Genomic DNA, 25,632 nt, shown 5'->3' on the forward strand with positions numbered 1-25,632 from the left:
ACTCCAATCTCTGCCTCCACCCTCACATGACACTCTCCCTGTGTGTCTATGTCCCAGTTTCCCTCTTCTTGTAAGGACACCAGTTCTCTTGGAGAAGGGCCCACCCTCATTCAGTATAACCTCATCTCACTTTGATTACCTCTACAGACCCCAGTTGCAAATAAGGTCACATTCACCAGTACGAGGGGGTTAGGACTTGAACATATCTTTTCTGAGGGACACAATTCAACCCACAAGAATATGTGCAGAGGAGATGAAAAATGAAGGAAGGGGATGAAGAGAAAGGGGAGGTTGTCCATAAGGGGCAGATCATATTTGAATAATAGAGGGTGACCATGGGTCCCATAGGAATGAGACTAAAGTTTTTCTTTTTGGCCAATCTCGTTCTTTCCCAAAGATGTCTCCAGCTCATAGACTCACCATACCAGAGCTAGAAGAGACTTTAGAGATTCATTCATTCATTCAACAGACATTTATCAAATACTCTTTGGGCAGCTGGGCATTCAGAGAGGACAGAAATGGTCAGAGGGAACTGAGGTGCAGAGAGGGAAGATGAGTTGTCGAGGATTCCACATCAAACTAGAGGACAGCCAAGAACAGAATGGGGTAGCCCAAGCCCCAATCCTGAGCCTCTCTGATGCCTACCAAGAAGGCTACCCACCCCCTGGGTCTAAACGTCTGGTGCACAGACAGATCTAGGTTTTTAAAAGGTGTTTGTGTCTGAGGCTCATTACTGGCTTCCCTAAACTTCCATAGGCAGATCCTGTCATTGAGAGACTTCGGAACCTTGGACAAAGCTAGAGCCATCCCTTATCTGAAAGTGCAATCTTGCAGCCTTTTTTTCTTTTGGACCAATTGTTGGTTAATCTCTGACGCATCACCTTCTCTGGATGCCACAGCAGAATCAGGCATACAGAAACTCCACCTTTTTTGTCCCCAGTGCTGACAGGGAAACTATCATGGAATTGGCTCTCAGTAGCCATTTACTCAATGAGTGAAAGAACATTGTTTCAGTTGGGATGAAGGCCTGTTTATTTCTATTTCAACATTCCACGTTCAGTGATGGTCACAGAGTTGGTTTGAGATTACCGGAATTCCACCCTGAAAGTCACAGTTCTTTTAACATGAATATTCCATTTGTCATTACATCATTAGAAGAGGTAGCATCCTGCTCCCATTATTGGTGGCCGATGCAAATACTGTCTTGCCTCAGGCTGTCATCCTGTGAGACTTCAGCCTGGAGCAGTGAGACTGAAAACCCAGGCGGGCTGGGGTCAGAGATGGGGTCAACCCAGCAGGAGTTGTCAGATCAGAGCAGGGGTGAGAAGGAGGTCAGATGGGAGATCAAAGTCCAGGAACTAGGCAGGTACACAGAGTTCCAAGGATGGTGGCCAGTGGCTGGAGCCCCTTCAGAAAATGTCTCATGGGCAGGTCTCCTGAGTTGGCCTTCTGCTCACAGGTTCTTTGTGATTGACCTGGGTTTGGGTTCCCCCCTCACAAAGAGGACACAATCCATCAACATTATTCAGCAGGCCTCATGTTCACATGATCAGACAAACTTGAAAATCCCGGAAGCAGACTTATTTGTTCTAGTCACGCAGCCCCAGGCTTGCTGCTACTTTTTAGATCTGCAGTCTGACTCTGGCTGTGCATCAGAACCACCTATTTGAAACTTGTTGAAATGCAGATTCCCATGTCCCTCCCTCAGAGGATCTGATTCTTTAGGTCTGGGGTGGGCTGCTGACATCTTGAGAGGCTGTATGATGCGGAGGTTGCACTCGGAGGCTCCGGAGCCAGGCTGCTTAGATCTGCAATGGTTCTGCCACTAACCGGTGACCCTGTTGGTACTTCTTCATCTTTCTGTGCCTCAGTAGCTTATCTATAAAAGGTAATAATAATATTCAGCTTATTGATTTGATGGCAGATTATTTAATATATGCCAAATCTCAAAATACAATAAATGTTATTTACTATTGTAATCTTTATTTTTACCCAAGTACAAGTGATTTAGAAACAGTCCTTCCTCCCTCCCTCCCTTCCTCTCCCTTCCTTTCTTCCTCACTCCTTTCCTCCCTTCTTTCCTTCCTTCCTTTCTTCCTCCCATCCTTCCTCCCTTCCTTCCTTCATTAATTACTGAGTGCACCTACCTGCCAGGACCCATGCTAGACATCCACAGTCCTCCCCAGTTTACAGTCTAACAGGGAAGCCAGGATTGGGAAACACTGCTCTACTCACTGCCTTCCAAGCTCTCATTGGAGTCTGAAGTTCTGGGCTTCCCGTCTGGTATCCCTCCAGCCTAATTACCTTCATTTGCTCCTTGAAACGGAACATAATGGAAAGAACAAAGGAATCATTTGGATTTCGTTCGCCATTTTCTAGTTAAGTGACATCAGACAAATCACATGTAGAAGGTACCTTTGTCTACTGCTTCCTGTGTATCCATGTTCTAGGAATGGCTCTGCCTCTCCCCTAACCACAGAGCCAGGAAGAGAACAGCTAAACACACCTGTGATTCTGCCCCTCGCTCCAGGCCACAGATTATTGGTCGGGGCAGGCAACTGACCCAAGCTGAGCCAATCACATCCCACCTTCAAGACCCTAGAGTGGAGCTAAAGCCTTGCTGCCTGCCTCTGGCTGCTTTCTTGAATGGACGTGATGTTAGGAGCTGTTGGCAATGGACATCTTCTATCATACATATTAGGAAAAAGAGCAAATCAGTCTGCAGCAAGAAAGAAAAGCAAAGCTCATGGTTGAATTTTTCAGGATGCTGAGGGTCCTAATTGCCTCCTTATGCTGTCCCTAACCTTAGATTCTGTGACACATCTTCTATCCTGATAATAAATTTCTCTTTGTGTTGAAGTCAGATGTAAGGCATCTCTTGTTTTCCCTGCTGCCTGGAAGACAGGCTGTACCTCCAGCAACGTGTCTTCCATGTTCAAGAGATCAGTTTTTCAAGGGCAGCTCAAGGGAGAAGCAAATTCAGGTCTGGAGTCTTGGGGCCAAATTGCTTCTGTTCCTACTTTGAGCTTTTGAGTCAAAGAACTTGAGGAGCACAGAGGTCAGGGTCTTGAACACTAGAGGGGACCTGGCCAGGCCTTTCATGGGAGGGACCCCTATTTCTAACTCTCCTTAATTAAGGAAGAATCTTCCAGAGAGCCACAGTCTCTCCTGCCACGTGGTCCTGCTCTGTCCTTTTATATTCACAATTCCTCAGACATGGACACCCCTTTCCAAATTGAGCTGCATTTCTGCCACACACTTGGAGCTGGTTATTAGGATATGTCTCTGTGTCTTGGGGATAGGGGTTGGGATGGGAACAGGAAGGTGGAGTACAGCCATTCCTGTTCTAGTATGTTCTGAACTTCTGGTGTTTTTTTGTTTTGTTTTGTTTTGTTTTTTACCTCAGGCCTGCCTCTCCTAGCATGTCACAGGGATGATTGATGTTCCTTTCCCCAGCACCGCTTTTGATCAACTAGGTATCAGTTCCTCCATTTTATAGACAGGGATGACATTTAGCTGGTTTACACCAGTACAGCCTCAAATGCTTGTTAACTTAGTAAAAAAAAAAAATTTTTTTTATTGATTGTCGCTCCAGTTCTCCTAAGTGCCACTCCAGTTGCTTTTCACCCTGGTTTCTTCCCTGGGATCCCCTAGACCTCTATACCATCCAGCAACTAAAAGGTTAATACCAAGCATATCAGGAACTTCCAGCATACTCACCACTCTAGAACTTTGGCTTAAACACTTGGGCATATTTTCTGATGTGTTCCTGCCTCTGCCTCACTAGTTAGACTTTTATTTTGTTTTATTTTATTTTATTTTATTTTATTTTATTTTATTTTATTTTATTTTATTTTATTTTACTTTGTTTTATTTTGTTTTGTTTTGTTTTATTTTACTTTGCTTTATTTTATTTTATTTTACTTTGCTTTATTTTATTTTACTTTGTTTTATTTTATATTATTTTACTTTTATTTTATTTTATTTTATTTTATTTTATTTTATTTTATTTTATTTTACTAGTTAGATATTTTAAATACCTTCCTGTTTACAGGTGAAGTTTAAAGAAGTTATCTAATTTAATTTGTTTACTCATTCATTCATTCATTACATTTTTAAAGTTTATTTATTTATTTTCGAGACAGGGCATGAGCCGTCCTGTCTATACCACAAATTACTGACCTTGTGATATAGGGCACAGCTGTCCCTCAGCCAGAGGCCCTCTGCTACCTCAGCAAGTACATCTTTCACCAAACTGGGCCATCTAGTCACAAGAGGTACAAAAAGGAATATCAGAGATATGGAGATGGATGGTGGTAATGCTGCCCAACACTACAAATGTATTTGATGTAACTGCATGGTACAATTAAAAATGGCTAAGATAGTAAATTTTATGTTAAATGTATTTTACCACAATAAAGAGGAATATTCGACAAACTGGATAAGGATGGTCTCCTACAACCTAAACTCTGTGGTAGGGTCAGAGAAAGAACTCTTGCTCCTCAGCCACGCACAGTGTCTGCCTCTGGGGTCATTTCTACCCACAGCCCCTCTGAAGGCAGCTTTGGGTATGATCCCTATCCAGCCCCTCCACCCATGGACATAGCTGAGGAGCCCAGGCATAGGCATCTGGCCCAGGACAGGCAATCTAGAGCTAGGAAGAGGCAAGAAAGATGAGCTGTACTCCCAAATTTGAACCAAGGAGGACTTCTTATAGAGCAGAAGGTGAGGAAGCTGCTTGGGAGTGGGAGAAGCCAGCAGAGACACCAAGAAAAAGTGGCCCAGGGCCACCTGGGTGGCTCAGTCGGTTGAGCATCCAACTTGGGCTCAGCTCATGATCTCACAGTTTGTGAGTTTGAGCCCTGCATCAGGTTCTCTGCTGTCAGCACAGAGCCTGCTTCAGATACTCTGTTTCCCTCTCTCTCTCTCTGCTCCTCCCCTGCTCTCTCTCTCTCTCAAAAATAAATAAAACATGAAAGAAAGAAAGAAAGAAAGAAAGAAAGAAAGAAAGAAAGAAAGAACGAAAGAAAAAGTGACCCAACTCTAGCAAGAGAGTGTAATTGCCTGCCAGTATCTGTTACCCTCCATGCTGGCAAAATGTCTAATAACAGGTTCTCTGGCCAGTTGGGAGTGCTGGAGCGAAGTCCACATTGGTAGTATTTGCCAATTTCTTTGGTGTAAATACTCCCACCAAGGCTGATTTCAAGAAGTCATATCAATGAATAAGGAATTGGAAGGGGGGCAATGCATGTGATTGGCTCTCATGAGCCTACATAAGCCCGCTCCAAACACCACCAAATTGTCCCCTTCTTTCTTCTACTAACAGAAAGTCCCCTTTGTGTTTCATCAGGGCTCATGGTCACTTGGCTGGAAACTGGCTGTGATATACACCTGTGCCCTGTATCACATGAGACCTATGGCCACATAAAGATCTGGTCAGGGGCCTGTGAACAGAAGTGATGTGGGCAGATTCTCTGTACCTCCTTACGACCAGGAGCACTGGTCATTCCGGCTCTCTCTGTCCTCCTTCCTGCAGGCTGGAATGTGGACATGGTAGAGATGAGGAGAACATCTTGGATGGTAGCGGGGGATGCAGGTTGCAGAGAAACTGGATGTTTGGGTGACCTCACCCAGCAGAGCTTCCTAACCACCTTGGACCAGTCACTTACGTCTTCTGTTTTAGGAAAGAAGTCAATGTGTACCTTGTTTAAGACTTTTATTTTGAAGCCTCTTATTATGGCAGCTTATCCGACTACTGCCCAATACTTAGCTCTAGGACCCCAAGGATTTGATGCATTTTTATGGATATCATTGCGACAAACTCTACCCTCTGTTTTAAGATGTCCCAAACGAGTCTGTCTAGATTATAAGCAAAAGATTACTAGTCAGCATTTGCTAGGCTATGCAGCAGAAACCACCCCACAGTCTCAACAGCTGACAACAACAAGGTTTATTTCTTATTTACGCCACATGACAGCAGGTCATTTGAGGTCCTGTTCTATATGTGTTCACATTCTGGGTCTCAGACTGAAGGAGTGGCCGCTATATCATTCCAGAGACAGAAGCGAAAATGCCGTGGCTGAGTCTTACAATGACTCTTAAAGCGTCTGCTGGGATGTGGCATATGTAGCTTCTATTCATGTTCCATTGGCCAAAGGAAGCGAATGGCCTAGCAGACACCAAGGGGGCAGTGAGGTATAGCCCTCCCCACAGAGAAGCACTGTGAGTCTCATTGCTATGGTCAGAGATGGATAACCCTTTTACTGAGAGTTCAACAAATAGTTGGGAATAATAATACAACCTATCACGAGAGCCTAAAGTGAAAAACATGCATTGTGCTGGGACAGATCCTATTCTTATTCCCATTTTGCAGGCAAGGAAACTGAGGCTCAGAGAAGATAAGGGCCATGTAGTCATATAGTCCTATGCTACTCTTAGAACTGCAAATTCTGAGAAGCTCATCTCAATTTCTCTGCCATGGATCACCTTGTTGGTAATAAAACCCTGTAGATAGTCCAGAAGACCCACTGCTTTCTATTTCTGGAAGCCAAGCTCTGGAGTTCATGAAGAGCTCACTAAAGGTCAGCACGTAGAAAGAGAGGAAGAGGCTGCAGACAGTGGCGACAGGAAGTTTGGGGGCTCATCCGGGGGCTCTGCCACTAAATCACTGTTCACCTTCAGGAAGTTATTTAACCTCTCTGGGTCTCTGTCATCTGAATATGGAAGAGGTCCTAGTATAGCTCAGAGTATGCAATTTTAAGGTTAATCTGGCTGTAGGATGCTGATATCTAATCACACTATTCCCAGGGGAACTTGGGAGTCCCTCCTCAGAAGCCCTGTTCTTCATTTGAAAACTACCTCGAAAGATACACATCTATGTTCATTATTCAGCCATCCATCCATCTATTTATCCATCCATTCACTCATTCATTCATCAAAGGTTCATGGCAGGTCCTCTGTGCCAGGCTCTACACTAGGCCCTGGGGGTGCAGAGATGAATCAAATGTGGTCTCTTGCCTGTAGGACTTTACAGTCTATTGGAGGAGACAGAGATACAGATAATGGCGAAGGCTGCAATAAGTTGTTCTAACCACAAAATGGTGTGGTCAGAGCTATCAAGGAGTCTGTGCAAAGAAGCTGCACCAGGCCAGGGAGGAAGCGACTTCTTTGGCCCAGGTGTCGGCTCCTGGGGCCGACAGATGAGGGAGGAAGAACCAGCAGAGAGGTGAACACCATGAGTTCAGATGAGGCCTTTGGTATGTGCAGGAGGAGGTGTCCAGCAGGTCACTGAAACTGGGTCTGAGGCCAGGGTGGGTGTGGGGGAGCTGGAGGTTCAGGATGTGGATTGGGTGTCTTTCACTGAGGATGGTCACGGAAGCCATGAAAACATGTGAGATTGTGATTTCCCTTCTGTACACCGTCCCTGAACTTCCGGTGGCCCGGCCGCACAGAGCGGCCACACACACCAGCCTTTCCTGGGGAGGGCCCTGCAGGGGACTGACCTAAGCTGGGTGCACCAGTGTACAAGTCGGCCCCGATAGGAACAAATGTGCAACACCAATTCTGTTTTATGGCCTTGTCTGATGCTAGGACACGTAGAGAGGTCACCAGGTCATCCTCGGTGCAGCAGGGACATAAATCAGGCAGCGCCCTGCTTCCTGAGGCCCCAGCCGAGGAGGACAGGGCCTGTCCACCTCTAACTGGGATCAATTACAGGCCATTCCTGCGCGGGCCCAAGCTTCCTTCCAACAGAGTTGTGCAGGCCTGGCCCCAGGAGGCCTGGCAGAGAAGCAGCTCTTAGGCCGTGTCTGTGACAAGATGCAGGGCTCTAACCTGGACAGGGAGAAGGAAAGAGCTACTCGCCTAAGTGGAGAAGGTAATAACGGTGATAAGGAAATGGTATCTACCAAGTGCACTGGTCTAGGGCATGCCTTAACGTGCATGCTTTCATTTTAACGCCACTGTGACCTTCTCAGGTAGGTTCTCTTGCTGGCCTCATTTGTAAAATGAGGAAACTGAGGCTCAGGGAGACTGGGTAATTTGCTCAAGGCTACCCACTCAGAAAGTGGTAGAGTCCTGAATTCCAACCCAAGCCTGTCCGCCTCCAGCAGCTCAACTCGAAAGAGTGGTAGAGAGATGACAGCTGGCGCAGACAGCCTGTCCTTTGGAGTCAAATAGGCTTGGCTTCCAATGTTGGCTTTGCCACCACTTAAGCGTGTGGTCTGAAGCCGGTTACTGAACTCCCGAAGCCTCAGCTTCCTCGTCTGTAAGATGGGGAACACAGAACCTACTTTGTGACATTGTTATGCGGACTAAGAAGAATACATGCAAAGTACAAGTAAGTGCTCAGGTGGTAGTATTATTGTTATCCTCATCACCATCCTGATCCTTGCCTCGTACCTTTGCTTACCACACTCGAGTAAATGGAAGAGTAAGTACAACAGCTTCAAGCATGAGAGAAGCTTGCACACTGGGGGGCCTGAAAGTGATCTGATCTGGTGTAAGTGGAAAGAGGGGTAAAGTAACAGGATAGAGGTTCAAACGACAGACAGAGGCTGTATCACGCAAGATTGGCTGTAAACCGTAAGGATCTAGGGCTTTGTTGTGAGGTCAACTAGAAGCCATTGAAGAATTCTAAGTAGGTAGAGGAGTGTAGTTGACTTTGCTTCTCAGAGAGATGCTCTAGGTGACCCATCTGTTCTCCCTAGTACCCCTAGTGAGTACAGCAGTGCCTAGGACATGGTGGGTGTTCAAAGACCTTTGTTAAATAAATTTGCCCAAAGTTACCGCTTTATCCAGGCCTGCTCAGTTATGAGAAACAAGTGGGCACTCTTGTTAGCCCAGGGAAAGATGGTGTATTTTAGGGATCATTTTAGAGGCTGTCTAGGGAAGATCAAGAACAGAGACTAGAATGGGGACATGATCCTGGATCCAGGTGGTTGCAGATCCTCAGCAGACACGATGCACAGGTCATCAAGGGCACAATCTGCCTGCTTCGTTACTCCCTGCCGCTCCCTCTCATTATTATTATTTGTTTCTTACTTCAAAATCTCAGAGAGACAATCTGATGGGCTTACTCTCATCTTTTCATGCAGCATGAGTCTGAAGGAGGAAGCCATGAATACCTGAATGACATTGGGATTTCATGAGATAAAAAGGAGGGAGGGGAGATAGCTGTTGGGAAGGCAATCGATAAGCGAACACTACATTACCCAAATAATTATTTAATTGCAAGTTGTGATACGTGCTTTGAAGGAGAAGTACAGGGTGCCATAAAGGGGTGTAAGAGGATCTAAATTAGATTGGACGCCTACAGATTGACTGTTCTTGAGTCAATACTCTATTACTTAGGATACAGGCTAACTTAAATGGGATGCAAGTTTATTTTTCTCACATGAAAAGTCTAGATATGAGTAGTTCACAGCTGGCAGGGCCAGCTCTGTCCCAAAGAGTCATCTGGGACCCAGGTTGGTGGCTTGATGCTACTATTCTCAAAATGAGGCTCCTATTTCTGAGTCCACAGCCCCAGGGGTAAGCCAAGGAAGCTGCCACATCGCTTCTGCTCACCTCCTATTGACAACAAACCACAGCTACGTAGCCATACTTATCTGTGGGAAGTCTGGGGGATGTAGAATCCGGCAGGGCAGCTGTGTGTTCTCTGTTACAACTCGGGGTTGGGGGAGAAGAAAGAGGGAAAGGAACCCATGGAGGCAAGAGGTAGTATGCGGGGCACACACACTGACCAGCAGTCCAACAGACTATTGAGAGACGTTCAGGGGCAAGCCCTGCCACGGGAACATCTGCCCCACTGATGTCCAGGGCAGAGCAGAGGAGGCAGCCAAAGCAACAGATCTGACCGCTGCAGAAGCATGCATGGGGCAATGCTGGGACTCCCCCAGATGCCAAGGGCACAGCGAGCTTGTGACAATTCTGAGCCTTGCAGTTTACCTCGGTTAGGATGACGCAGTATTGAATTAGGAACATATGTGTCCAAATGATATCGTGGTCTCTTTCGTTCCCGCAGGCTGATGAGGTCTGTGAGCATCCAGGTTATCCCTGTCACACAGAGGGAGGCTCCTGGATCAGAGTGCTGCCGGGCCTGGGTGTGGGAGGGGGAGGCATGGAAGGAAGGTCCAGGCACCAGATCAAAATAGGGGAAGACGTTGACAAAGCATGCTTGCGGTGTTCAGGTATTCCCCCAAGAAGCGATAGCCTCCTGTGCATGCTGTGGCCTGCAATCAAGCAGGGGCAGTGGCATTGCCCAGGACCCCGGTGGCATGGCTGCAGGTGTGGCCAACAACAGCTGTGCCTGGCAGGAGCGGCGGTGGCAATCAGGCCCTGAAGGATGAGTCAGCTCAGCAGGAGTGTGGAGAGGGTTGAGGGTCAGCAGAACAGCCCGGCTGTGGTGGGAAAGGACTTCTCCTTGAACGGAAGTGAGGTATGTTTGGGAATCAATACAAGTTGGTGCAGACACTTAACAGGGAGCTGGAGACCATCTGATCACTCAAAAATCACTGTCCCAAACCCACACAGATTGTTCCAGCTCCTCCCCTCTCTTCCCTTTCCATTGGCAGGTGATGGTGGCTCCCTTCCACCTCGCTCCCCCATCCACTGGGACTGTATTGCTGAGAGGCACCGGGTCCTGCATATTTTAGCAAGTGGCCCTCAGATCTCAATAGAGATGTGAGAAGAGGCTCTTTCCCACAGGAAGATTTTGGGTCCTCCCTTGGATAAGATTGGTGAAGTAAGTCCTTGGAGCCTAAGGAGGAAGATGTTACTTAGTCAGAAGAAAAGTATGAGATGGGGCATCTGGATGGCTCAGTCAGTTAAGTGTCCAACTCTTGACCTTGCGGTTCATGAGATCGAGCCCCACTTCGGGCTCCGTGCTGACATTGTGGGGCCTGCTTGGGATTCGCACTCGCTCTCTCTCTCTCTCTCTCTCTCCACCTTCCCTGCTCCTCTCTCTCTCTCAAAATAAATAAATAAACTTAAAAAAAAGAAGAAAAGAATGAGAAAAAGCATGGAGACATAGCTGGATATAGTGTGTTGAGGGGGTTCTATGGGGGTGGTAGCAAAGGGGGCAGCTGATGTTAGGGGGAACTTGAGAGGAGGCCTGGGGCCAGATTATGGCTGAGATGTCACGTGTAATGCTACCCGCTGCAGGAAGGAATCAGAGCCTGGCCCGAGATGACACCCAGCTCAGAAGGACTTGTAGCTGAGGTCATGAGATGAGGAGCTCAGGATGTCCACTGACTAATGATCCATTTCTGTAGATGGCTTTCTGGTGTACAAAATGCTTTCACAACTCTCACTGGTTTAGCCGTCTATCACTGTGGAACACAGCAACCCAAAACAACCACATTCATTTTGCTCACAGACCCGCAATTTGGGCAGGGCTTGGCAGGAACAACTCGTCTCTGTTCCACTTGGCATCAGCAAGGACAGTTGGAACCATCAGGAAGCCCTGTCACTCACACGTCTGGCACTGGATGCTGGGGCATGAGCTGAGGCTGTGATTTGGAACACCTATGTGGCCTCTACGTGAGGCCTGGGCTTTCTCACAACAGAGTGGCTCAGTTCCAAGGGTGAGTGTCGCCAGACTGAGATCGAGGTGGAAGCTTTTCTAACTTAGGCTTGGAAGTCACGTTACATCACTTGTGCATTTGGCTTGTTAGCAGTTGGTCACTAAGGTCTTCCCATATGCAAAGGGAGAGGAATTACACTTCGCCTGTGGTTAGGAATAGTGTCAAAAAATTATAGACATGTTTTAAAAACACCACGCCCTGAGAAGTTGGGCTGATGGGGTCTACGTTCCAGAAAATCTGGGTGATTTGCCAAGATCACACAACCACCAAAAGACAGAACCAGGTCTAAGTATGATATACCTGCGCGTGTGTGTGCGCGTGTGCACGTGCACCCACACACACACACACCCCTAACCTAGCTAGTACTTTACATAATTTGCCATCACTACTAAGCTATCTAATAGTCATTTTATTTTTAAAGTTTATTTATTTATTTTGAGAGAGAGAGAAAGAGAGAGTTTGCAGAGGGAGGGAGAGGGAGAGAGAGAGAGAGAGAGAGAGAGAGAGAGAGAGTGAGAATCCCAGGCAGGGCTCAATTCCATGACTCTAGGATCATGACCTGAGCTGAAATCAAGAGTTGGATGCTTAACTGACTGAGCCACCCAGGTGCCCCTAGAATACTCGTTTTATTTATTAAAAAAATTTTTTTTAATGTTTATTTATTTTTGAGAGAGAGGGCAGAGAGAGAGAAACACACAATCCAAAGCAGGCTCCAGGCTCCGAGCTCTCAGCACAGAGACTGACGCGGGCCTGAACCCACAAACTGTGAGATCTTGACCTGAGCTGAAGTCGGATGCTTAACCAACGGAGCCACCCAGGAGCCTCAAGAGAATAATCATTTTAAATTCAATGTTTCAAAAGTTGAACTCTTATTTTCCCTAAACCTGTTCTTCCATGGTCTTGGTGCCATCCTTGACTTCTTTTTCTCTCATATCCCCCCTCAAACCCATCAGTCAAGGCTGCAAGTTCTGCCTTCAAAATGCAGCCAAAATCTAACCACGTTTTCCTTCCTCTCTGGTTGGCCATCATGGTACAAGCTGACATCCTCTCATACCTGCATTTTTGCAATAGCTCCTTGCTTGTCCCTATACTTCTGTTCTCACTTTCCCACTGCTACCCTCACCCATTCTGCTCTCATCATAGCAGCCTGAATGATTCTTTTACAGTAGAAATCAGATTGTGTCACGCCTCTTCTGAAAGCCCTATGATGACCCCCTGTCTCACTCAGAGTTGCCAAAATTCTTTCAATGACCTTCCTGGCCTCATCTCCTACAACTCTTATAACACCCTGTTATTCGCCTCTTTCCCCAGAACTGTAGCGAAGGCCGTTCATCCCCAAGCAGAGCATCCTGGCAAGGTCACACCACAGACAGGGAACCATATGGAAAGGGATTTCTCAGTAGTCCCTGAGGAAGGAAGATGCTGGGTTCTCTTCCCTCAGGGCTCCCACAGTAGATCTTGGATGTGGAGTGGGGTGGGTGAGGTGGGGGGGAAACATGGAGCAGATGTGGTGGGTGGTGGGAATGGATGGGAGGGGGGAAACGTGACTAGGGCAAGGAGGGGGTGGGGTTTCTGCACCCTCCAAAATGGACTTTGGTTTAGCTCAGCCTGGTATTCCCATTGGATGGAGTGACCATTGTCAGCCATGAAAATGTGGAAGCAAAGATGGCTGTTCAGGAAAGAACGGAAAGTTGAAGCAGAGATGACAGAGAAAGAGAAACTACTAGAAGGTCTCTGACTGCCCCACCCCCCCGGCTTCAGTCCTCCCCCCGGCCTGGCTGATTCAGGATTCCATGAGATACCCCTGCATCTTCCCAACAAAATATGCCCGGGGTAGTGTGTGTTGATTTCTGTTCCTGAACACAAAAGGACCTCAGCTAAGACAATGGAGTAGCCCAGCTGCCTCCGCTGGGTTCCCATTTGTTCTGTGTATCAGTATCTCCATCCTCATTCTATAGCCCTTGTTTGGACTCCTCTGCCCTTGTGATGTCTGAAATAACAGGAAACAGGGCATCCTTACCCAGGGCTGCTGGGAATTACACCTGAAAACAGCAAAGCCACAAAGGCCATAACAAAGGAACTCACAGTCAAACCCCAATGGTCCCTGAAAACCCGAATGGGGAGTGGTAACTAGGACATTCTCACCTTTTACAGAGGAAGAAACTAACTGCCTCAGGGACGCCCTCGCATAGGCCATTTGAAGTTCCTTGGGCCACATTTTTGCATCTGAAGAACGTGAGGGAAAAGCGTACAGAAACTGGGTCATGAGGATGGAAAGAGAGCATAGGGTCTGGCACAGTATGTTCTCAACAAATGTTAGTTATTTTTATTATTAAAAAGGATTTTAGGTAGCCCCCAAAAGGGGGATTCTGGGACGTAAAACATCTCTGGGCTGATATTGTTTAATGTGCTTCTCAGGATGCCTGGCCTATAGGAAGGTATGAGAAATGGTGGTTCCGAGGAAAGTATTTAAAGTTGGGACAAGAATTGAAGTGAACTCAGGCAAGCAAAAGCCATTTGATTTGGTGGTGGTGGAGCTGTCTAGCGAACATCTCTTCATTTTATTCAGAATTCCAGTGACGTTACTTGAATTGCTTATGCGGTGAAATCACTAAGAACTGGTTATGAGTAGAAATTATATTTGCTGACCAGTTGACAACTCATAGAGAAGGTGGTCACTTGGGTTCATCAGAAGTCTGTCCTCCAGGAGGACAGGAGTGCCTAGGCAGTGTTGGGGGTGGGGGAGAAAGAGGAAGTAGGAGATAGGGGATGGAGAGAAAGTAGGGGAGAAAGGATGTGCAGAACGTGGAGGCAAGAAAGATGGGTGGAGAGAGAAAGAAGGCACCCCCAAAAAGTGGCCCCTGACCAAAGCAAAGGCATCTATTTCATTTTATTTTATATTATATTTTATTTTATTATTTCACTTCACCCCAACTCACCTTACCTCACTTCACTTCACTTCTTTGCAAAGCTGTTTTCTCCATTCTCCTTCTTCCCAGAGCTACCACATGAGAATCAGTCTGACCTCAGCTTCCTTCTATAAACTCCTCACATCACATCCCAAAGAAGTGATGGTGAGACCCCGGCCTTCTGAATGTGTGTGGGGTGCAGAGGGCCAAGGGGATAGTGGGAGGGGTCTTTTGGATTCTAAGAGTTTCACTTACTTCCCAATGGTCAGGAATGGAGGCTGCTTGTTGCCACCAACACTCCATCCATCCCATCACCCTCCCCTGGCCTGCCCACGCCTCTGGGTTCTAATCCCAGCTCTGCCACCTGCCCTCTGCTCGGCCCTGGAAAATCCCTTTCCCCACTTTGCATCTCAGTTTCCCCATCTGAAAAGGAAGGTGTTGGCCTAGATGAACTCAGAGGACCTTTCCAGCTCAGGCAGTCTTAAATCTCAGATTCCTGACCAAATGAGGCAGGAAAGGATCCCAGAGTTTCCCATCAATGTTGGCCTTCTCAATTCCTACGTGAGGAATTGGCATAAAGCAAATCAGACTCCTGGTTACCATAAGAAAGGGAAACTTAAGGCAGAATCCCTTTTTGGTAATAGGGTAGAAGGAGCAGCAGCTCCAGCATCTGATTTCTGGGGGATCGGCAGTGCAAGCTAAGGCCAGCAGCAGCAGAACTGGGACCAAGGGCAGTGAAAACCCAGCTTTAAGTCAGAGCACTCTGACAGATCAGACGTACAATGGTGAAGGAGTCAATTTATGAAAATCCCAGTCACCTGGAATGAAGTGCTCATCGAAAGCAAGGCTCTAGAGGCTGAGTGGCCGTGCGATGGAGCAGCACGAGGGGCACGGAGACTTCAAGCTCATATCCTAACTACTCAGCTTGATTGTCCACCCAAAAGCTAAGGATGTTTTATGACTGTGATTGAAGAATCTCAAATTTCTTGCAGAGGCAGGAACAAGGGGAAGAGGTAGTAATTACTGGAACCAGGGCCCAGAGTCAACCAGAGGAAGAGGGAACTGTGGCAGGCCTGCCTTGCAGGAGTTGGCACCATGGGAGAATTGCAGCTGGTGTTGAAGATGCCACCAACAGAGAAGGAGGGGGAAACATCCCGACACTCTCTCTTGCCCTCCCACCTCTTCTTACTCACGGGAAAGTCAGAGAATATAACTTGCAGGTATTGGCTTGCCAGTGATGTGGAGCAGAGGTGTGGATTCAAGAAGCAGGCCCAGAACTGGTACAGATGGAAAACCATCCTCTTCACAGTTTAGAGATGTATAACTAGCATCAGATTCCAGTATATCTAGAAGGCAATTACAAAGTAAATCCAAGGGAAGAGGCAAATAAAGATGTTCTGCTCATTTATATTGTCCAAATCTAAAGAATACACGTGGAACAGGCCCTGAGGGTGTGGGACCAAGGAGGAAGCAACATAATTTTAGATTGTACTGAACGTATCGATATGGATGCATTGACCAGAGATTTTTATTGCATTAGACTAGTTTGAGTGGCCAGGAATGTTCTAATTTGTTTGCTTTGTTGGTTGATTAGATCTTGGACTAACCAGTGGTCTACTAAACAAAGCTAAGATGCCATAAATTCCTTGGTATAAGATAGAAGGGGGGAGGTTGAGAGTACATTTCCATACGCACTGTGTTTCTCACTGTATTCCTAGAATGGGCCCAGAAGACAATCTCTTTCTGAAAGCACTGAGAAATGCATTAGTGAGGGGAACACTGTCATCTTTGGAAAACTCTATTATGACTGTTCTCTGTGAGACTGGGGATAGTCATAGGAAGCTGCAGTTGATATGGGCTCCCTAATTTCAGTAGTGCTCCCAGGACCCTAGAGCAGCAGATCCCAAGCAGTAGCACTTAACCACCACAGGCAAGGTGGGCATGGTTACTTATAGGCATAGGAGGGGGCTTCAGATGCTAAATGAATGACAAATGCCTACTACCATCTACTCCTTGGTTTGTCTATTGACATAACCCCTTTTCCCAGTACTTATGCTTCAAAGTAAAGCTTCCATCAAGTATAATACAACTGCTAATATATTCACTCCTCCCCAAAGGAGTCAACCTAAATCTCATGAATAATTATATCCAGCTGCCAATCCATGATCTGTGGGATATGGTACCTCCTGTGATGACTACTATCTTGTCTCGAAATTCTATAATCTGAGCAATAAATTGTAAAATTAACCACCACCAACACACTAATAATAATGAGGGAAAGGAAAGAAGAGAAAAATGAGTTTAAGATAGTTAAATTGCTGCATTTGATTGAGTCTAAGAATCAGTTGCAAGACAGGGCACCTGGGTGGCTCAGTTGGTTAAATGTCCAACTTCAGCTCCGGTCACGATCTCGCAGTCCATGAGTTCCAGCTCCGTTGGGCTCTGTGCTGACAGCTCAGAGCCTGGAGCCTGCCTCAGATTCTGTGTCTCCCATTCTCTCTCCCCTCCCCCACTCACACTCTGCCTCCCTCACCCTCAGAAATGAATAAATGCCAAAAAAAATTAAAAAAAAAAAAAAGAACAGTTGCAAGACAAACCATTATTTTATGTAGGAAAATGATCCAGTTGAATGACAACATAATGCTTTCTCACCACTTATAACTTGGAGCGATTTTATACATATTTAGACAGATTTTTATCTTATATAACTTTGTACACACAAAAAATTAAAATGTAAGAAAAATTGATTGATTGTGGCATTCCTCAAATTCCTTCATATTCATAGTGCTCCTCTGAGCTCTTCCCACGTTATTTCCCCAACACAGAATATGCACCCCCGCTGCTTTCTTTCCATGCTCTTCTTGAACGTACAATAACTTTTTACTTCAACGTGGAATTATAGTGTCCTATTTCAGAAGATGTCATAAAGGAGGACCAAACTAAAATAGGTGGGATCAAGAATATCTGTATCTCAGTTGATGTGCTGATAATGTGAACAGCTACGACCCAACTATGCACATGCATGGGCAACAGTCACCGCATCCTGAATGTTGCCTGGTTACCAGCAATAGCCAGGTGCTATTAATCGTAGGACACAGCCCTACAATTGTTCAAAGGTGTTAAAAATGTGAAAAAATGAACATCTTCAAACTGATGAAGTACAGTTCCTTATAATTCGAGGAGTGGAGACAGACAGCTGCAGACCCAGTTCCCGCACTACCCCTGGTGGTACCATGAAGCCCTGCTAACAGGTTTGTGATTAGTCTCTTTACCCACAAGCCTCTTTGACAACTTGTAATTTGAATGTGCTGTTTCCTGTTGGGGCTCTCAGTAATGCACTGGTGTATTAGCAAGTTTGTTTATTGTTTTTTTTTTTTTTAATATATCTAGAATCCAGCATCCTTGCTCAACATTAGTTTTAATAGTCTGTGTCTAGAAATTCTTGGAATTCCTGTGTGGGCAATCACAGCATCTTATAAATGGCGACCCTCTTGTTTCTTCAAACACTTACAATTTTATAATTTTAATTTTTGTTCTTTTTCTTTCTTATTCTCCTGGCTAAGGCCTCCATTATAATGTTGGATGTAATTGTAGTTGCCTCGTTCCTGGCTTTAAATTGAATGCAACAGGCTGTTTATCATCAAGAATTAAATGCATTGCAGATCCGGGTAAATACTCTTTTATAAGTTCAAGGCATTTTTCTTCTCTCTGAGTTTATTATTATTTTTTTTTAAATAATGATCAGATTGAATACTATTGAATCGTTCACTGCACTCTTTGAGATAATCATAAAGTTCTATTTCCTCTTTCTGCTCTCCCCTGGAGTCCTGACTCCATCCTGATGGTGCATAAGGTCAAGGCCCCAAAGACCATTCTTCCTAGCCCCGGCCAGGAAGGACAGGAATGGACCCCTATGGTCTTCTTGGAAAACTCTTGGGCTTTTTGGACTCTTCCACATGGAGCATTACAAGATGTTTAAAAAGGCATCATTTTGATGTATTATTTTGCTTAATAAAACAGCTGCATTTTAAAAAATCCTGATTGACTCAAGATTTCCTTTCTACTAGGGGGAGGAAAGCAATTAGTATAAGGGGGTGTTGCCACACTGCCACCATATGTCATTTGTAGCAATCTTATCAAGCCAGTATTAGTACACTTGATGCACAGAGGAGGAAACTGAGGCTCAGAGAGGTGAAACGTACTGCAGTGGAGGACGATGGCCGAGTGGGATCCTGGACCTCTAGGCCCAGATCCTGTGCTCAGAAACACTGCCTGCTTGCTCACTCACAGCAGAAAAGTGAGATGGGTCTCTCCTCCCACTAGTGTACTTCTGCCTTTCTCTGGCCCTTGGACCCTGGGCTCCAAGCATCTTCAGGCTGGTATCACCCCCCAGAAGCTGTGCGGTTTGGAAGCATTGTGGCCTTCTGCCCCTGCTTCCAGAGCCTCCCGGGTACCCTGGGGGCTGTATACCTGTCAGTGCTGTGACTGTGTGTGTGTGTGCGTGTGTGTGTGTAAGCGGAGGATAGGGTCTGGGCTCCCCTCTGGAAAAGGGAAGGGAGGAGAGAGTGGGGTTCTGATTCTGCTTCTCTGCAGACCAGGCTTGGTGCCAAGATGGGCGAGCACTCTTATCCCTTCCTCTGACTGCAGGCTGGACTGCTTCCAGCTGCCTGGTGATGGAAAGCTCTGAGCTCAGATGGCCACCTCTGAGCTCCCACTTCTTCCTGATTTGCCCCCTGGACTCCAGTCCACCCTTCCTTGCAGCAGTCTTCTCGGTGACCAACCTGACACAGGCCTTGGCAGCTGTGCCATAGAGCGTGGAGGAAGTCTGTTTCACTGGTTCCACTTCTGTCTTGCCCCCGGATGCCCTCTTCCACTTTCCTGAGCTCAGGTCCTGGGGCTGATTTGCATCTCCCCAGCTCCTGCCAGGAAGTCCCGGGGGCTTGGGGCAGCTATAGCAGCTTTTTCATTGGACCCTGAACTGATTACTTCTTTCTGCCCCTGACATCTCGGGCAACCTGAGCTTCCTCTAGTACCTTGCTTTCTTGGGGCCCTGCCTAGACGGGAACTTGGGTATTCAGTTGCCTTCCAGTCTACACAGCTGGCTGTCAAGTATAGTTGGTATCAGAATGTGAGGGAGCTGGCCGGCATCTTCTCAGACCTGGTGCTTGGCCCCTCCTCTGGTGACACCTGGACACGTTGGACCTGCCATTCACCACCTAGCTGAAAATGGCCAGTCTTTGGGCCCTCCAGGGCCTCCGGCTGGAGGCTCTGTGTCTGGGCCACACCAAGATGGAGGCAGCTGCAGTGGTAGGACTGGGGCTGCAGAGACTGGACTTGAGCTGCCTGCCGGGGCAGCTGCCCCTCTTGAGCTGCACGAGCTGAACTTGGGAACTACTCTAATGGGGCGCGTAGCTCTGGAGGCTCTGGCTTCCTGCCACAGCCTGTAGATCTTGGGTCTTAACAGCGGTTTGACCAGGTTTAACAGGATGTAACCAGGCTTCCTGGCTGCCGTGCCCAGGCTTCAGGGACTGAAGCTGAACAGCAATCGGCTGCGGAGCGCCACGCTGTGCATGTATGAAACAGGGGCCCTGGGTCTGTCCAACAATGGGGTGCATACCCTGTCCCTAGCCACTTCCTCCTGGGGAGCTGCCACATCAGGGAAACCACGTGACTCATCTGGAGGGCCAAGTATTCCAGGGCCTGAGGCTGGAGATGGTGGGCTTGGCAGGAATCCACTGGTAGCCCCTCTGCTCGCACTAGATCAGCCTAAACCTGCTGGATACCCACATGGTGCTGAGCCTGGCCTTGGACTTCCAGGGCCCAGAGAGTCCACACAGCTTGAGCTTGTAGTTCCCCTCTGGCCTTTCTGGGGTAGAGTTGTCCCCGCCCAAGAGGCTGGCCAGCTTAGAGCTTTGTGCAGCCTTAGAGAGGAAGTTTTGGAAGCTGGCTCCGCATGTTTTTCCAGTCTTGCAAACCCTGACTCTGAAAGGCTAGGCACTGCAGCTGGGGACCCGGAATGTCGCCAAGATCTTCCCTGCCTTTTGCCAACTCCTCCTGCTTGGCAATAGCTTGGAGGCCCTGTGCTCCCGGGTGCCTCTAGCTTCTTCTTTTGGCAGCTTGCCACACTCCAGTATCTGCGGGTATGGGTGGATGGGCATAGCCCTGGGCCTGAGGCATCATGGGGCTGCCCAGCCTATGGGAGCTAAAGCTGCAAGCACTGTGGTCCCCAGCCTGACCCTGCCCAGGGTGGCTTGAGGAGCTGGCCAAAGCGGGTTTGGAGATACAGTCTGCTGCCGCTTTCCGGAGCCCTGGAGGTCTCCGGGTTGTAGTGCTAGACTGGAAGACAGGCTTTGTTCTGGACGGCAGTGCTAGACTAGTGGAAGACAGGCTTTGTTCTGGATGGCAGGCCCCAGGAGCACAGTCCCCAGATACCCCAGTATCTGTATATTCTGGGTGCTTCCTTAGCCTGCCAGTGTGCCAGTGCCTGGGTGGAGCCCTGGCTTGAGTGGTTCCCCCAGTACATACATGAACAAGGTATCACACTAGCCGTGCTGGCCAAAAGCTGGGGGCCACCCCCAAGAATCCCCTTTTCTCTTTTCTGTGGAGCCACTGCCTCAAAACTTTGGGAGCCGGAACTCTCTTGGGGCCACTCTGCCTGCTGCTTCTGCTGATATCCTAGCTCCTCCTACATGAAGCCAGAAACTCCTGGATCTTCTATCTCTAGCCTTGTTCAGGGCTGGTCTTCAGGATCTCAGGGGTTGGAAGGGGGAGAGTAAGAGGTTCCTCTATGATGCGTTTGTGTCCCACTGCGGGCAAGACCAGGGTTGGGTGGTGCGGGGGCCGCTGTCTACTCTGGAGAGCAGCCTTCCTACCGGCTAGGAGCTGTGCCTCTGCCTCCCCAAGCGCGATCCCGAGGCAGGCAAGGATGTGGCTGACAATGTGGCTGACAATGTGGCTGACAATGTGGCAGACGGCACGGCAAGCAGCCGGCTCACACTGTGTGCTGAGTCACCAGGTCCTGCACACCTCACACAGTTGCTTGGAGCGTCACCTGGCCACTTTCCTGCCGGCTGCTCCCCCATCCTCTGGTGCCGCTGCTGGTCTTCCTGAAGCCTGTCTCCCACCACCACCTCCCTTGGCTACCATGGACTGGCTTGGCTGCTCCGCTGAGAGGACTTTCACGTGTGGCCCAAAGAAGACGAAAGAGAGGACGGCTTCTGGGCATGGCTGGGGAGCAGGCTAGGGCAGCCTGGGTTGGGCTAGAGTGGGTGTGTGCATGTTGGAGGTAGGGATAAGACAAGCAAGCCAGCCTGACAGGGAGAGAGTGGGTATGTGTGGGGGCACGGGACTGAACACAGCTTCTGGTGGGAGGTGGGGGTGCTGCACGTGTAGGGAGGATCAGCTGGTGATTTGGGGAACACAGGCTTTGGGAAGGCTCTGGAAGCTGAATGAGAAAATTTGGGAGATGGCAGGTGGCCGTGCGGTATGTGATGTGATCTCAAGATCTCCAAATCCTGAGTAAATTTACTAAATCCGTGAAATGCTTGGCTTGATTGGACTTTCTGTTTTCGATGGAAACCCACATGAGGCAGAAGGCGAAGGGGCTGGGGTCACGGAAACTGTAGCCCAGAGGAAGTGAAGTTGGAAATTCATGGAGGGTGCGGGAGAGGAGGCAGCGCCGGGAGCAGTCCTCAACTGTGAAATGGGGGTCTGTGCCAAGTTCAATCAGATCTTCAAGGGGCAGAGGGGCCCCTCTTGCCATCTGGGTTATAGAGGAATTGGCAGCTGAGGACCGAAAAGCTGGGATGCTGCCCAGGAGGCAGCAGACTGATCGCCTGTTCCCTCAGTAAAAACACGAAGGCGTGGTCATACCTATGGTCTTATTTGAGCCTCATAACAACACTGGGAGGAAGAACCCACCCCCTTGGCACTCCATGTATAGCCATGCCAAACTATTTGGAGCTTTTGCTCCAATTTGGAGCTCCCGGAACACCACGTGCTCTTGCCTTTGGGCCTTTGCATGCACTGCTCCTTCACCCAGAAACACACTTTCCCCCAATTTCTCTCCTCTGGGGAGCTACTACAGATCTTTTAAGATCCAGCTTAGCCACCAACTTTCTCCAGAAGCCTTTCCTGACCTCCCAGCCTAGGTAAGCTGCTGCCTGTGGGTTCCCATCAGCCCCTGCACTTCCCTTTCCGAAAGTACTGGTTACACTGTACTGGTCCACACAGGAGGCCTGGGGGCCCCTCGAGCATTGGTCTCCAAAGACGGGTGGCCGAGATGATTCATGGAGGTTTAGAACAAAACGTTAAAACTCATACATATTTCTATTCTTTGATCTCATTTTATTCTGAAGCTCGACTGCCTGCTTTATATGGCTTTATGTTACTTAACCTCTGTACCTCAGTTTCCTCTTTTGTAATATGGGATAGTATTAGACTCTTGCTCGGAAGATTTTGTGACTGTTAAGTGAATATGTATAAAGCACTGAGAGCAGGACCTAGTAATGCATTATAAACGTTCAATAAAAGTTAGCTTTTTGTGCAATTATATATGTACTACATTCATATCCTTATACGTAAATAACACGTTGAGAGTGTGTATTCAAAAATATCTGGGGCGCCTGGGTGGCGCAGTTGGTTGAGCGTCCGACTTCAGCCAGGTCACGATCTCGCGGTCCGTGGGTTCGAGCCCCGCGTCGGGCTCTGGGCTGATGGCTCAGAGCCTGAAGCCTGTTTCCGATTCTGTGTCTCCCTCTCTCTCTCTGCCCCTCCCCTGTTCATGCTCTGTCTCTCTCTGTCCCAAAAATAAATAAATGTAAAAAAAAATATCTTACTAATAGGAAGCATTACCAATTTACTAATAGGAAACTGGATCTGGAAGGTTTGGAGATCAGGCCCTGGAGACGGACCAGTTTGATTTATCTCTGCATCCTTAGAGCCTAGGGCTGGGCTGGCCCAGAGGGGGTCTTGCAGACAACTGTGGACCGAAAAAAATCTTGGTGGATGGGGAAGTAGAGAACTGGGGTCTGGTTCAATCTCTGTTGATTATTTCTATATGACACTATGCAGGGCACTTGGCCTCTTAGGGTCTTAGTTTTCCTCTTCTGTAAAATCCCACGCTTTAATTAAAAAAAAAAAAAAAAAAAAAAAAAAAAAAGCTAAGGGAAACCATCAAAGAATTCCAGGCTGGATTTAGGGTGAGGGGCGCCCTCTTGTGTCCGAACGGTGTTTTTCTCTCTCTCTACATCCTCACCACAGGCTTCTCCCAGACAGATGATCCTGAAGCGGCCATCCTTCACCCCGCAAATCTGACTTTCCCAGTTCAGATCCGGACACTCTCTCAAATGTCTGACATACTGTCTCCCCACTCAACCTCCACCCTACTCCACCTGTGATCTTTTCCCTATGCAGCGTGGGACTCAGAAGAGACCTCTGGGGTCAGCCCAGTGATTCAAATTCTGGCCTGACACTTACTATGTGATCTTGAGCAGGTCACTTCATCTGGGTGAGCCACCATTTCCTCCTTGTAAATTGAAAGTAATACTACCAGCCTCATGGGGCTGTTGTAAGACTTCAATAGCAAGGAGTGGTGCATGGGTCACTGTTATGTTCACTGAGCACAATCACATGAGTTATTAACTATGAATAAGTTGGAACACGTTTCACGAACGTGAGAAACTACGCCTTTAAAACTAAAATCTAGAGTTCCCCTAATTTTAGCAGAAGCCAGCATGTACTGAGCACGTGCCAAATTCCACGTACTGTCACTTTCCCTAAAGTCTCATACCCATTAGTAAAAAATAAGAATAATGATTAAACTCCTCCTGCCAGAAATGTGCCAAGTCCTTTACAAACTTTTCTACATTTATTCCTCTCACAAACCCTATTAAGTAGATGCCATTATGATAATTCCCACTTTACAGATTAGGAAACGGAGGTACAAAGAGGTTAAGTAATTTGCCCAAGGTTTTACAACTAGTGAGGGGCAAAGCCAACATCCTGCATTTGAAAGAAGTTTCAGACACAAGCAGTGTGATTCCAGAGACCATGCTTTACCTGCGTTATCTTGTTTAATCTATACAACACTCTACAATGTAGATTCTGTTATATCTCTCACATTTTACAGATGCAAAAACCAAACACAAAAGTGATAAAGCGATGCAGTAATTCATTCAAGGCCACACAGCTAGGAAGTAGGGATTTGGATCCATGCCTGACTACAAAACCCTTCATGTTCAACCCCCCTATTAGACTGCTCATATCCCGACCTATTCATAATGGTAAAAAGCGACTGCATTTCTATTGAAATTATTCTGATTATTATTATTCAAATAATGATTAACATTTTTCCAACACCCAGAAGTGCCAAGCTCTGTACTAACTGATTTACATAATAATGGCTAACATTTCACTGTGTATTATTAGGACCCAGGCCCTGATTTAATCGTCTTAGGTGTATTATCTCATTGAAGCCTCACAAAAACCCAGCCAACGAGTGCTATTATTATCCTCACTTTACAGGAGAAGAACCAGAGGTTCACCATCCATCCCAAGTTATGTAGCTCTTTTTTTTTTTTTAAACTTTTTTTAATTAAAAAAAAATTTTTTTTTTTTATTTTAAGAGAGAGCGAGAGCACGAACAGAGTAGGGGCAGAGAGAGAGGGGGGAGAGAGAATCCCAAGCAGGCTCTGCACTCTCTGCGCAGAGCCCAGATGCCAGCTAGAACTAACTCACCAACCGGTGAGATCATGACCTGAGCCAAAACCAAGAGTGGGTGGCTTAACCTACTGAGTCACATAGGCGCCCCCCCCCCGTCATCTAAGTTTTACTGTGAGCTGGAGATGGAACCTACAATTGTCCAACTCTCTCCTGCCTACCAGTCTGGTCACCTCCGTTTACCCTCTTTGTCCCTAATTCTGCTCTCACCTCTCCGGTGCCCACAGGCTCTGGCCTCTTTCCGGCAGCAGACCCCCTCGCTTTCAGCTTGAGGGCCCGCCCACTGGGCGGTGCCATGATCTCGGAACCTGCGGAAAGGACCAGGGTTGCGATAGGCTCCGCCCCCACGAATAGACCCTGTTCCGATTTGTTCCGGTGCCCGGGACCGGGAGCAGATGACACATTTATTGGCTGAGGAT

General features: G+C 47.5%; 1 long non-coding RNA gene across 3 annotated transcripts; it reads right to left on the reverse strand.

Annotated features, from left to right (window-relative positions):
* Positions 1 to 1,014: 1,014 nt before the first annotated feature.
* Positions 1,015 to 25,617, reverse strand: LOC102902537. 3 transcript variants are annotated; one of them, XR_006584141.1, is made up of 8 exons: positions 25,424 to 25,617; positions 15,688 to 15,840; positions 13,731 to 13,811; positions 9,949 to 10,759; positions 5,481 to 5,674; positions 4,183 to 4,264; positions 2,236 to 2,316; positions 1,015 to 1,879 (listed from the first exon to the last, which is right to left on the reverse strand). It is a non-coding gene; the product is annotated as an uncharacterized LOC102902537 (long non-coding RNA). The 3 variants fall into 3 exon arrangements; XR_006584140.1 differs by lacking the exon at positions 13,731 to 13,811 and having other exon boundaries at positions 25,424 to 25,612; XR_006584142.1 differs by lacking the exons at positions 2,236 to 2,316; positions 13,731 to 13,811 and having other exon boundaries at positions 25,424 to 25,610.
* Positions 25,618 to 25,632: the final 15 nt, after the last annotated feature.

The sequence above is a fragment of the Felis catus genome, chromosome C1, assembly GCF_018350175.1.
Source record: "Felis catus isolate Fca126 chromosome C1, F.catus_Fca126_mat1.0, whole genome shotgun sequence".
Taxonomy (NCBI): Eukaryota; Metazoa; Chordata; class Mammalia; order Carnivora; family Felidae; genus Felis; species Felis catus.